The sequence below is a fragment of the Lactuca serriola genome, chromosome 4 (assembly GCF_051521515.1).
Source record: "Lactuca serriola cultivar US96UC23 chromosome 4, Lser_US96UC23_V15, whole genome shotgun sequence".
Classification (NCBI taxonomy): domain Eukaryota; kingdom Viridiplantae; phylum Streptophyta; class Magnoliopsida; order Asterales; family Asteraceae; genus Lactuca; species Lactuca serriola.
Window position 1 is genome coordinate 50,561,364 of NC_136411.1, and position 11,418 is coordinate 50,572,781.

The following is an 11,418-nucleotide window of genomic DNA, read 5'->3' on the forward strand; positions in this document are numbered from 1 at the left end:
GCATGGGACGGTTTCTGGAGCAACTAGGGGCGATCTTGGGCGATTTTGGGAGAATTCTAGGAGCTTTTGAGAAGACCTAATCATTTCAAACACCTTTGATTTCATTTTTGTAAGCATTAAACATTCCAATTCCATCTTTATTCTTGTTTGATTTGTTCTTATCCATGTGTGGCTAAGAAACCCTAGTTTCTAGTTCTTGTTCAAAACATGTTCATTGCTTGACTTGATGCATATGATTTGATGTTTGATTTGTGATTCTATTCTAGTGATTATGTTTTTGTTTAAACTAGAACCCTTGAATTTGATTTGTATTTGATTGGCCACTTTTATGAATTGAATTTTTGTGCAGTTAATTAACTTTTAGGGCACCTAATCGTTCTATTGCGTTAATAATTGGTAACAAGCAATAAGTTTTCTTATTGTAAAACATATATCACATGTTTTCACACTTCCGCGCATATGAGAAGAAATGAACATTATTGGGAAGCTTGTACAAAACTTAATGCAGTTTTTCAATACAATCTAAGAGTGTGTTTAAGTTGAATTAGTAAAGCTAGGTCTAGTCAAAGAGCGTGTTTTGGTTAGATAATTGTGCAAGCAAGAGGTATTAGAGAGTGTTAATACCTTTCAGTACCAACTTAGAATAGTAATCACAAATTACATCAAGTCACAATCATGTTAAATGACAACATTGAGAACTATAACTAGAAGCACTTTTACAACTTGTTTACAAATCTATTTCATCTTCTGCAGGTTCCAAAGTTGATTGTTATTTTCATTATTTGACTTTCGCAACCAAAACCCCCCTGTGTGACCAAAGTACCTTGCGCAAAGAGGTATAGACTTTTATCCTGTGTCTCTATGGTTCGACCCTGCTTGCCTTGTACTACTTTTTAGTGCATTAATGCAGTGTATTTGGAGTCTATTGTACCCCTATCATTTGTTGGGTTTGACACGCCTAACACTGGACTTGAGCCACACTTGGAACCCCAACTAGGTTCCCCAAAGCCTTCTATCTAGCACCATGAGAACGCGACCTCAATGTTTGGTGAGTTTCACGAACTTCCAACTCATACAATCCTCAATCCAAATAGCGACTTGTGTTGCGTTCCTCCCTGACGGGGATGCAAAACTCATACTAGATTCAGAACCACTTTTGCTCCTGAATCCCTAAATAGAGCGGACGATGCATCGACCTGGGTTGGCTTCGGGGTCAACCCATTTATTAAATAGGTTGAAAATATCAACCCAACCCAACCTGTATATTTAAATGGGTTGATATCTCCAATCCAACCCAACATTATAGATAAATGGGTTGCCACCGGGTTGACCCATTTATGTAGTTCTCGATCCAACCTATTAAATAAATGAGTTAAACTTAGGGTTACTTATTTAAAAGCAAAAAATTAAATACATTAACTAAAGATTATACTATATAAATCAGTTTCAAACATAAATAAAATTTCAAAGTACAACAAAAACACAATCACAATTTACAAATTAATTGATCAAATAACATAAAAAATATTTAATTTCAAAGGGATTTTGGAGAGTGGCTTGTATTTTGGGGATAAGAAAAAAAGATGAGAATTAAGATTACATTTTTTTAAAAACACAACTAATAATACAACATTTTAATTTATAAATTAATACTTTGATTAATACATGATAATATTCAAATAAATATTAAATTAAGCATATTCTAAAGTTAAATGGGTTGGTGGGTTGAAAACGGTTGATAACTTTTACCCAACCCAACCTATTTAATTAAATGGGTTAGACGGGTTGACCCATTTAACTTAAATGGGTTGAAAATCTCAACCTAACCCGCTAATTTTGGGTTGGGTTCGGGTTGGGTTGGCGGGTTGGGTCGATTTTTGCCAGCTCTATCCCTAGATGATTCTCCCCCACTTTGATTCAACTAAATTCTCACAACACACGAGATTTGAACAATTCCCAATCCTTCTCACTTCCCAACGATCGATCCGCTGACAACCAGCGCTTATTCTTTCTAATGATCCCTCACTAGCCAACTCAAAAGACTGCACAACCCCTGAAGACCAGCTAAACACTTCCTGAATCCCTGCAACGCTAATGATCCTAGATGCTTAACCTGATATCTCACTCAAATCTTGAAGTCCAATTGACGGATGCTCCAACCAAAATCTCAGCAACACACCACCTCCCTTAGCACCTCCAAAAACCAATCCAAGCATAATTGCTAAAACCACTAGATCATGGCGATAGTATACAACTATCCCGCTGAATCATGCCCATAAACCTTCCAGACAATGCCCCCAACTGATTCCGACTACCATCGAGATAACATAGAATAGTCTCAACCTGCTATAAGAGAAACAACCCTTTACAAAACCACTAACGATTCATGGTATGCAAATGGCATATAACATTTCTTGAAGATATAACTCAAACATAAGTAGAGAAATAAACCATAGATACACTTACCCAAACTGATGCAAGATTCCAATCAACAAAATGTAGATAAAACTGAAAGAAAGCAAAACATACATACCCGCACTGTCGCCTGGAGAAACCCCGAATGCCTCTTTTTGCTGAAGTACCTACGATGAAACTTAGGTTGCCCCAACCACTAAGCATGGGTAACTCGCCCTGATATGACTAGGTTGATGACAGCCATGACATAACTCTACTTCCACTGTGCCTTCTTGACGATTGTGACCCTTCCACCCGCACCTGCCATACTTATACCTGTTGCACTCATCCCTGTGCACCCCTTCACCCTTTGTGTAACCACCGTGACCCCTCAGGCCTCTGACACCAGCAATGGTAGCGACCAACTACTCAGATTGCCGAGCCAGACCGGAAGTCCGCTTCCTCTTTCCCAATTGCCCATCTAAACTAATCTTTTGCTCCTAGGTTACCTCAACCACCCCATCAACCACCTGAGTAACTTAGGCTCGCTCCTCGAACCTAGTGACCACTATATCAGTGACACGCCCAATGATGTCAGGTAACTCCTCGCATAGGGCTTGCGAAACTTCCGCGACAATCCATTCTTGTGGTTGACCCTTCTGAAGACATGGTGCATTATTCACCTCCGATCCCAAATGACAAGAACTAACAATAGGATCCTCCTGCCTGTAGGTTCCTAGGATTCCACAAGCCTTGGGCTCTATATGAGCCCCCAACTTGTTTCCAGCGTGGATGCTGAAGCGAATGTTGAATGAAGTTGTTGATATGCCAAGTCAGTATTGGTTGGAACTGGTTATGTCGTTTGATCTTCAAAATTCTCAACACTCGCAACTGGACCTTCCAATTACTCCAAAAGCTTTTAAGTTTCGCAGCTTTGTGAAAGTGTTGAATGCCCATATGACAGATAGTGATGTTGATCACTTACTCTTCTCCTTCTACCTCAAGCATATGAAGCAACAATATGCGACGTAGAGTGCGAGCAAGATTACGGCAATGAAGGTCACTGGTCTAATCGAAACTGATAGCTTCCTAAATGCAAAGTTTAAGGTTGCGAGAGGTTCATCCAGTCAGGTCTGCGAATTCACTCTTGCTGATCTGTCATGCCTTAACCCATATGATTGGATCGTGCTTTACTATTATTTGTTGAGGGATGGTCAGAAGTATGAACCTATCATTGCTCACCTCAAACATATGATAATTTCTTACATTTATGAGGTTGGGCAGATGGATGCTAAAATAGATGTTGTGTTGCGAAGGAAACCGAGTATTCTTCCCAATGATAACCCTAATAGTTTTGACAAGGTGAAGCTTGAGAAGATACATAAGAACGGATGGTGCGTGGCCTTTCAACTGCAGGAACGAAATGATGCATACTTTCAAAAAAATTGTTTCTTTTTGGAAGACAAACACTTATACACCACTTTGTCTCTTGAATACGTTTTGGACCTTGTCAACAGATACAAGGGCAATATAAAGGGATACAAGAAGTGCTTCTCGGATATGATTCAATGGTATATCCATGTTCGCATGGTTCTGCTGAACATTATTCCGAAAGTCTTTGATATACAGAAGCGAACTTAGCGTTGATGGACTCTCGCCTCAATTGACGCAAAGGGGGAGATTGTTGGGAAATTAGTGTTGTGTTATTGTGTTTTATTAAATAGTCCATTTATGTAAATGGACTTGGGTTTGTCCACCCGTCTTTAATTATTAGGGTTATAGTATTTAAGGTGCATGCATACACCGTGTTTTTGGAATCTTGGAAATAGCCTTGTAACCCTACATGCCTCTATGATAGCAATTCTTCATCGAGTTCTTCTGAGGCGTGACTTTGAATCATTAAGCATATTTTGATCCATTCTTGTGTTCTTGTTTTCTATTACCTGTTTGAATCTTTCGATCTTTAGAGATTTTATCTCAAAACTTCTCATATCTCATATATGTATTTTACTTTGAAAAAACTTCCCTTTACATTTAATTTTCATAAATTATCCCATTTTTAGCATTTATCTTTAACTTTTCTTTCGGTAACATCATTATTGAAACATCAAACTTCTTTTTTTCTTATTTATGTATTTTACTTTGAAATATCTTACAATTAAAGCATTCTACTTTCAAAAACTTTCCATTTTACATTGAGTTTTTTAAAATCATCCCATTTTTAGCATTGTACTTTAACTTTTGCTCAGGCGCCATATCGCCTTGCACCACCAAAGATGCATGAGTTATCCTCTCAGCTTCAGGAGTTGTTGGGCAAGCAGTTTATCAGACCGAGCAATTCACCCTAGGAAGTACCGATTTTGTTTGTGTAGAAGAATGATGGGTCCCATCGTATGTGCATAGATTATTCAGAGTTGAATAAGCTGACAGTAAAGAATCGTTACCCACGCCCTAGGATTGATGACCTCTTTGATTAGCTACAAGGTGCATCTTGGTTCTCCAAGATTGAATTGAGGTCGGGTTACCACTAGATGAGAGTCCAGAAGGAGGATGTGGAGAAGAAAGCGTTCTGAACTCGTTATGGTCATTACGAGTTCGTGGTGATTCCGTTTGGGCTCACCAACGCACCTGCAACGTTCATGGATTTGATGAACTGAGTATGCATGCCGATGCTCGAACGGTCGGTTATTGTTTTCATTGATGACATTTTGGTCTGATCCAAGACTAGGGAGCAGCATGAGGAGCATCTTAGATTGGTGAGTTCCTCAAAATACGTTGCGATCAAGCCGGATACTTCACTTTTGAACCGGAAGTACTTGAAACAATAAACCACAAACAGTAAGCACAAAGATTGGTTAGTTCCTCAAAATACCACATACTATACATATCATGCATACAATAAGAGGTGTTATGTGCCAACCATAGTCTTGTCATTATGTTACGAGCCGTATCATGGCCTTTCCTTGCCAATTCGGGGTCCAAAACTTTGGGTCTTACAGACAAGTGACAAGAGCCACCTCTTGGTCTTCCATGCAAGCTTCACAAAGACAACTAACATACAATCTACAACTACTTATCTAATTAACTTCCAAAGTCCAAACTCGGGCCTTGCATACAGATTTCCAAGAGCCATCTCTTGGTCTTTCATACAAATACCAAGGGTCACCCCCTGGTCTTCCTAATATACATAAACCAAATGGGCCGGCATTGGTGCCATCGACCCATAATATAGTGAGGAGACCCACCTCGACAGTTGAACCCATAACAAATCTCTTACTGTTGATCCGCTAGAATCCCCGCGCTATTAAACAAATAACACACAATTAACAATTGAGTTCCAAACCGAATCCAATAATCCATGTAACACCCCTGAGTTAGGGTTAGACTTTAAGGGGTAATAATAATAATAAATATTTTTTGTATCGAACAACTAAAATCCTCAAATACGATAAACGTTCTTCGTATGCGTTACAAATTATATAAATACTTATTTATTATATAGTGTTATATGGACAAATATTACGAGTATATAATATTTGTATAAATTTATTTATAAAATTAACGAAGAGCGATAAAATAACTATGTATGTTAAAGATGTATTTGATCTAAATACATTTAAGGGTGAACACAAGTAGTAAGCCAATAATTTTATGTTACACCCGTTTTTTTATAATAATCGATTGGAAACTTTTTATTATCGATTATCAAATTTAGACTGGTTGTAAATAAATATATTATATATTGGGTAATACTTCACTTTCCGTTATAATATCAATTTAAAATTCGTTGATATATATATTTACATATTGGAAAGTTGTATTACGTTAAACTATATACATATTGTATATATATACTAGGAACGTCGGAGGCACGTGCTAAGCAAGGCCCAGTGTTGGTCATATATCATAGCCGAAGAGTAATTAGGGTATTTCCTTGACCATTGTCGGAAGATGATTTTCTTGAAAGTAAATTGCAATAATTTTACATTGGAACTAAATACAAATATCCCATGTTTAGAATGAGATTTAACTATTACCTGTAACCAGTTCCTCCATGAACATGAATTAGTATATTAGAATCCCTAAAACAATTTTTTTTTTGTTACTACAAAGAAATTTCAATAACATTATATGAAGACCAAATGGAAGTTGTGTCGCGGAAGAATTGTTTTCCAATTTGCCAATGTATTTCAACTTGAAATCAAGAAGTAGCCATGTTGTTTTCTATTACTGCCATTTATATTTCAAACCATACCCTCTTGCATATCATCAAAATACACATCAACAAACCTATCTACCTGTATAATTCCAAGCATGCCACTATTTTTTCAAGTATATTTTAAACATTATCTTGAACATTACGACCATAAATAGAAAAAAATGAAATGACTATAGCATGCAAGATCACAACCAATATTAGTACATGGAAACAAGAGGCTTGATTGCTTCATTCCAACATTGAAAACCTAACATTACCTGCACAAAAATTTATAAAATTCACTATAGTAAAAATAATTTTTTATGGAGAACTACCGGGAGGAGTCATTCGATTTAAAAACACAACTAATAATACAACATTTTAATTTATAAATTAATACTTCGATTAATACATGATAATATTCAAATAAATATTAAATTAAGCATATACTAAAGTTAAATGCGTTGGTGGGTTGAAAACAGGTTGATAACTTTTACCCAACCCAACCTATTTAACTAAATGGGTTAGACGGGTTGACCCATTTAACTTAAATGGGTTGAAAATCTCAACCTAACCCGCTAATTTTGGGTTGGGTTCGGGTTGGGTTGGCGGGTTGGGTCGATTTTTGCCAGCTCTATCCCTAGATGATTCTCCCCCACTTTGATTCAACTAAATTCTCACAACACACGAGATTTGAACAATTCCCAATCCTTCTTACTTCCCAACGATCGATCCGCTGACAACCAGCGCTTATTCTTTCTAATGATCCCTCACTAGCCAACTCAAAAGACTGCACAACCCCTGAAGACCAGCTAAACACTTCCTGAATCCCTGCAATGTTAATGATCCTAGATGCTTAACCTGATATCTCACTCAAATCTTGAAGTCCAATTGACGGATGCTCCAACCAAAATCTCAGCATCAAACCACCTCCCTTAGCACCTCCAAAAACCAATCCAAGCATAATTGCTAAAACCACTAGATCATGGCGATAGTATACAACTATCCCGCTGAATCATGCCCATAAACCTTCCACACAATGCCCCCAACTGATTCCGACTACCACCGAGATAACATAGAATAGTCCCAACCTGCTATAGGAGAAACAACCCTTTACAAAACCACTAACGATTCATGGTATGCAAATGGCATATAATATTTCTTGAAGATATAACTCAAACATAAGTAGAGAAATAAACCAGAGATACACTTACCCAAACTGATGCAAGATTCCAATCAACAAAATGCAGATAAAACTGAAAGAAAGCAAAAGATACATACCCGCAATGTCGCCTGGAGAAACCCCGAATGCCTCTTTTTGCTTAAGTACCTACGATGAAACTTGGGTTGCCCCAACCACTAAGCATGGGTAACTCGCCCTGAGATGACCAGGTTGACAACAGCCATGGCATAACTCTACTTCCATTGTGCCTTCTTGACGGTTGTGACCCTTCCACCCGCACCTGCCATACTTATAGGATCCCACCATTTGCATGAATTACACACATTTCTCTCCCTGGAAAAAGTGAATATCAAATTTGTACATTTATAATCTTTGACAAAATCATATAAAATAGAATTTTGGCTTTACCAACAATTCTAAGATTAAAAACTATAATTATGTGCAAATAAATTAGCCAAAACAAGGAAAAAAACAGACCGTCCAAGAAATCATCAAAAGGCTTATAAAGCAGTTGCATAATTAGCATCTTAATTATATGCAACAAATAATGATTATCCCTTATTTTTGCTCTTATATTTTTCTAGAAATTGTATCATCATCAAATGAGTTTCGTCGGCATCTTCACGATCCTCGTATACGCAGACACTATAAACATGGAATACGATATCGGCATCGGCATTTTCGTCAGCATTGAAGAATTGCACCAACGATAAGTTTTTCTTTTATATATCATTAATCAGTTTTGAATGCTGGAATTTTATTTTTGTACACTTGATCATATATACCATTCGGTTTCACTTCAGCCCCCCCATCAAATTATGAAGATTTTATAAGTTTCTATTAACAAAAATTGACTACATTGACCAAAGTTTTTTTCTTGTTTATAAAGTTCAGGGGCTAAAATGCAAAATTTGACAAAGGAAGAAGAAACATGCTTTTGTGAGCCCTGTTCATTTACAATCGTAACCCATCTCAACCCTGCAAGTTTCATTAGATTATAATTAGAACAATATGGAAAATTAAAAAAAATAAAGAAGTATATTGATATTTTTTGAAGTACCACATGCTTAAAGAGTTGTTGAAGTTGATGTAATAACGTTAATTTGGATAATATCGATAATTTTTTTTATAAGTGTGTAAATAAACAAGAGAAGGCGTAAAAGTTTCAATGATGCTTTATTTATTCTTAACGAAAATCTTACAATTAAACAACAAAAATTAAACATGTCCATCAACTTCAGGACAAGCTTTCCAACTGCCATAAACAACAACTTGTAAGGGCATAACTTATTTTTATTTGAAAATAAGAAACCAGCACAGTGAGATAATACTAACTTTAAATATAAACCAAAAAATATAGATATAAATTTACATGAACTTTAAGAACAAGCATCCAATTGTAGGCACCAAGCCCATGCATTATTCTAGAGACTCCATATAAACAAATCTACTACATGACAGTAGTTCATAAATTCAATCTGACCATATATTGAAGTCCTTGTAACCAACAAAATAATCATTGGAGAAAGAAATTAGAACTTTTTTTTCATTTGCATTGTTCCAATGCCAAAATTTCAACAACTGCTAGCAATATGCCAAGTGTACTTTCAAACATCTTGGATATTAACCCAAAACTGATGAAAAAAAATGGAAAGTTGTTGTCTAAGTCCCGATCAACCTCCGCCATAGAGTGGGTTCCATTTTCCTACCACAACATAACTAAGATGTTGACCAAGTGAAGCATTAGACATCTTGGGAAGATACAAGACATTCAACTTTTAATTTATAAAAGATATATGGCTTTAAATATATCATTTAAAATGTATTTACATAAACTTCCAATATATTCGGTTCATGATTAAGTAGCCCATCTTGGGAAGAGTTGGTACAAAGTAACGACAATGATAGAACAAAGAATCGACCTGGAGTGAATTCAGGGAAGAGAGAGGCGGAGGAATTCTTCAAAACCAAAAAAGCCTAATCTAAATACATCTTCCAATAATAATAAACAATCAAATACACATAATACACATTCATATGAGATTTCTATCAGATTCAAATTAACATAGGCAAATGATCGAACACAAGGTGCGAAACAGAAACACCCACGTAAGAATCAGCATTTCCACATGTTTAGTTAACAAAATGAAGAATTTTTTGGAATACTTCTGCTTATCCGACAACATTAGTAATCATCAAAGTAAAAAAAAGACATTTATAAAAATACCCATTTTGACAATATAAGAGCATGTCAATCTGAGTTAAATGAATATTTATAGCAATAATCTCTACTTTCTTACCATCATAAATGGTGATTGTATGTGGCAGAGCATGAGAAATGTTGGTCATGGTGAGTGGTGGTGGCATTTAGGATGTTGTGGTACAGTGGTCGTCAGGGAGTTCGCAAGGGGATAAAGAAAATGAAAACCTCCGATGCAGATTGCATTGGCGGAAGACGGGAGTATCGTCGGTGACAGAGAACAAAGCGAGAGAGGAAGAAGGTTATTTTGGGGTGGTGGTTTTTGAGAGAGAACGAAGAAAAAAGGAGAGACAAACTGAAAGGGTAGACGTAGTGGCGAATCTAGGATTTAAACTCAAGGGTGTTCAATTTAAACAAGTTAAAATCTTATGGTTATCGGGTAGGGTTGTTAATAATATCATCTAATGTATGTATAATAATGAATTTAATTCTATTAAATTTCTTACAATTGCTCATGAAAAATTTATAAGTATATGAAAATAATCCGTAGAAAAATAGTTGCCAATTTATTTTTAGTGATAATGTTTCAATATGTAAAACTATTTTAAACTTTATGATTCTTATTATAAAATATGAGTATAACTAAATAAATTATAATATCCTAACCACATAATATTTTGTAAATGAAAAAAGTTGAAAGTAAAAAAATATAAGAATACAAAGCTCTCTAGTTGAAAGCAATATAGGTAAACTAGAAAAAAAAATCTAGACTGTGTTACACCACAAAAAGCTACTGCTACACAACTTTCTAGTATATAGGATTTGACCTATAAGCTATAGTAAATTGATGGGTTACTGGAATTGGTATATATTCTTCCCATACACATACAAAATTGAGAAAACACTATACGAATAATAAACATATAGAGAGAGAGAGAGAAAAGGGTAAAACCTCTAAAAGAAAAGAAATGGAAGGTAGCGGAGACTCGAGCATCACTGAAACAAGCTTCCAACTATTCGTCGGAAAATCAGATATGGACAGATTATGGTGGAGATGGGCGTAGAGCTATAGATGATGTTGAGCACGGAGGAGGAGGAGAGATGTTGAGCACGACGGTCGCATCAACAAAAGAATAGGGATGGACCGGCGGAGAGTGGTGGAACACGACGGCGGCACCGGTGAACAAAAAAATATAAACATTGTTTTTTAGGGCTTCTGTGTTTTGATAATTTGTTTCATTTTGTTTTTCCTGTGATATGCTATCTTCTTCATATTTTCTATATATTATAAGATTGAATGATTAATGTTGATTATAATTTCTATAAATGGGTTTTATTTTTGTTAACTCCCTCTTAACAAAGCGGTATAGTATTAGAACTTTTCGGTTTGTTTTTTGGTTTATTTTTTTTACCAAGGGTGTCCTTTTTGTGATTCCAACAGGT

The 11,418-nt window shown here is 36.0% G+C and overlaps 1 long non-coding RNA gene across 2 annotated transcripts; it reads right to left on the bottom strand.

Annotated features, from left to right (window-relative positions):
• Positions 1 to 6,977: 6,977 nt before the first annotated feature.
• LOC145100114 (uncharacterized) lies at positions 6,978 to 11,215 on the bottom strand. 2 transcript variants are annotated; one of them, XR_013704831.1, is made up of 3 exons: positions 10,928 to 11,215; positions 7,874 to 8,108; positions 6,978 to 7,683 (listed from the first exon to the last, which is right to left on the bottom strand). It is a non-coding gene; the product is annotated as an uncharacterized LOC145100114 (long non-coding RNA). The 2 variants fall into 2 exon arrangements; XR_013704830.1 differs by lacking the exon at positions 10,928 to 11,215 and adding an exon at positions 10,076 to 10,344.
• Positions 11,216 to 11,418: the final 203 nt, after the last annotated feature.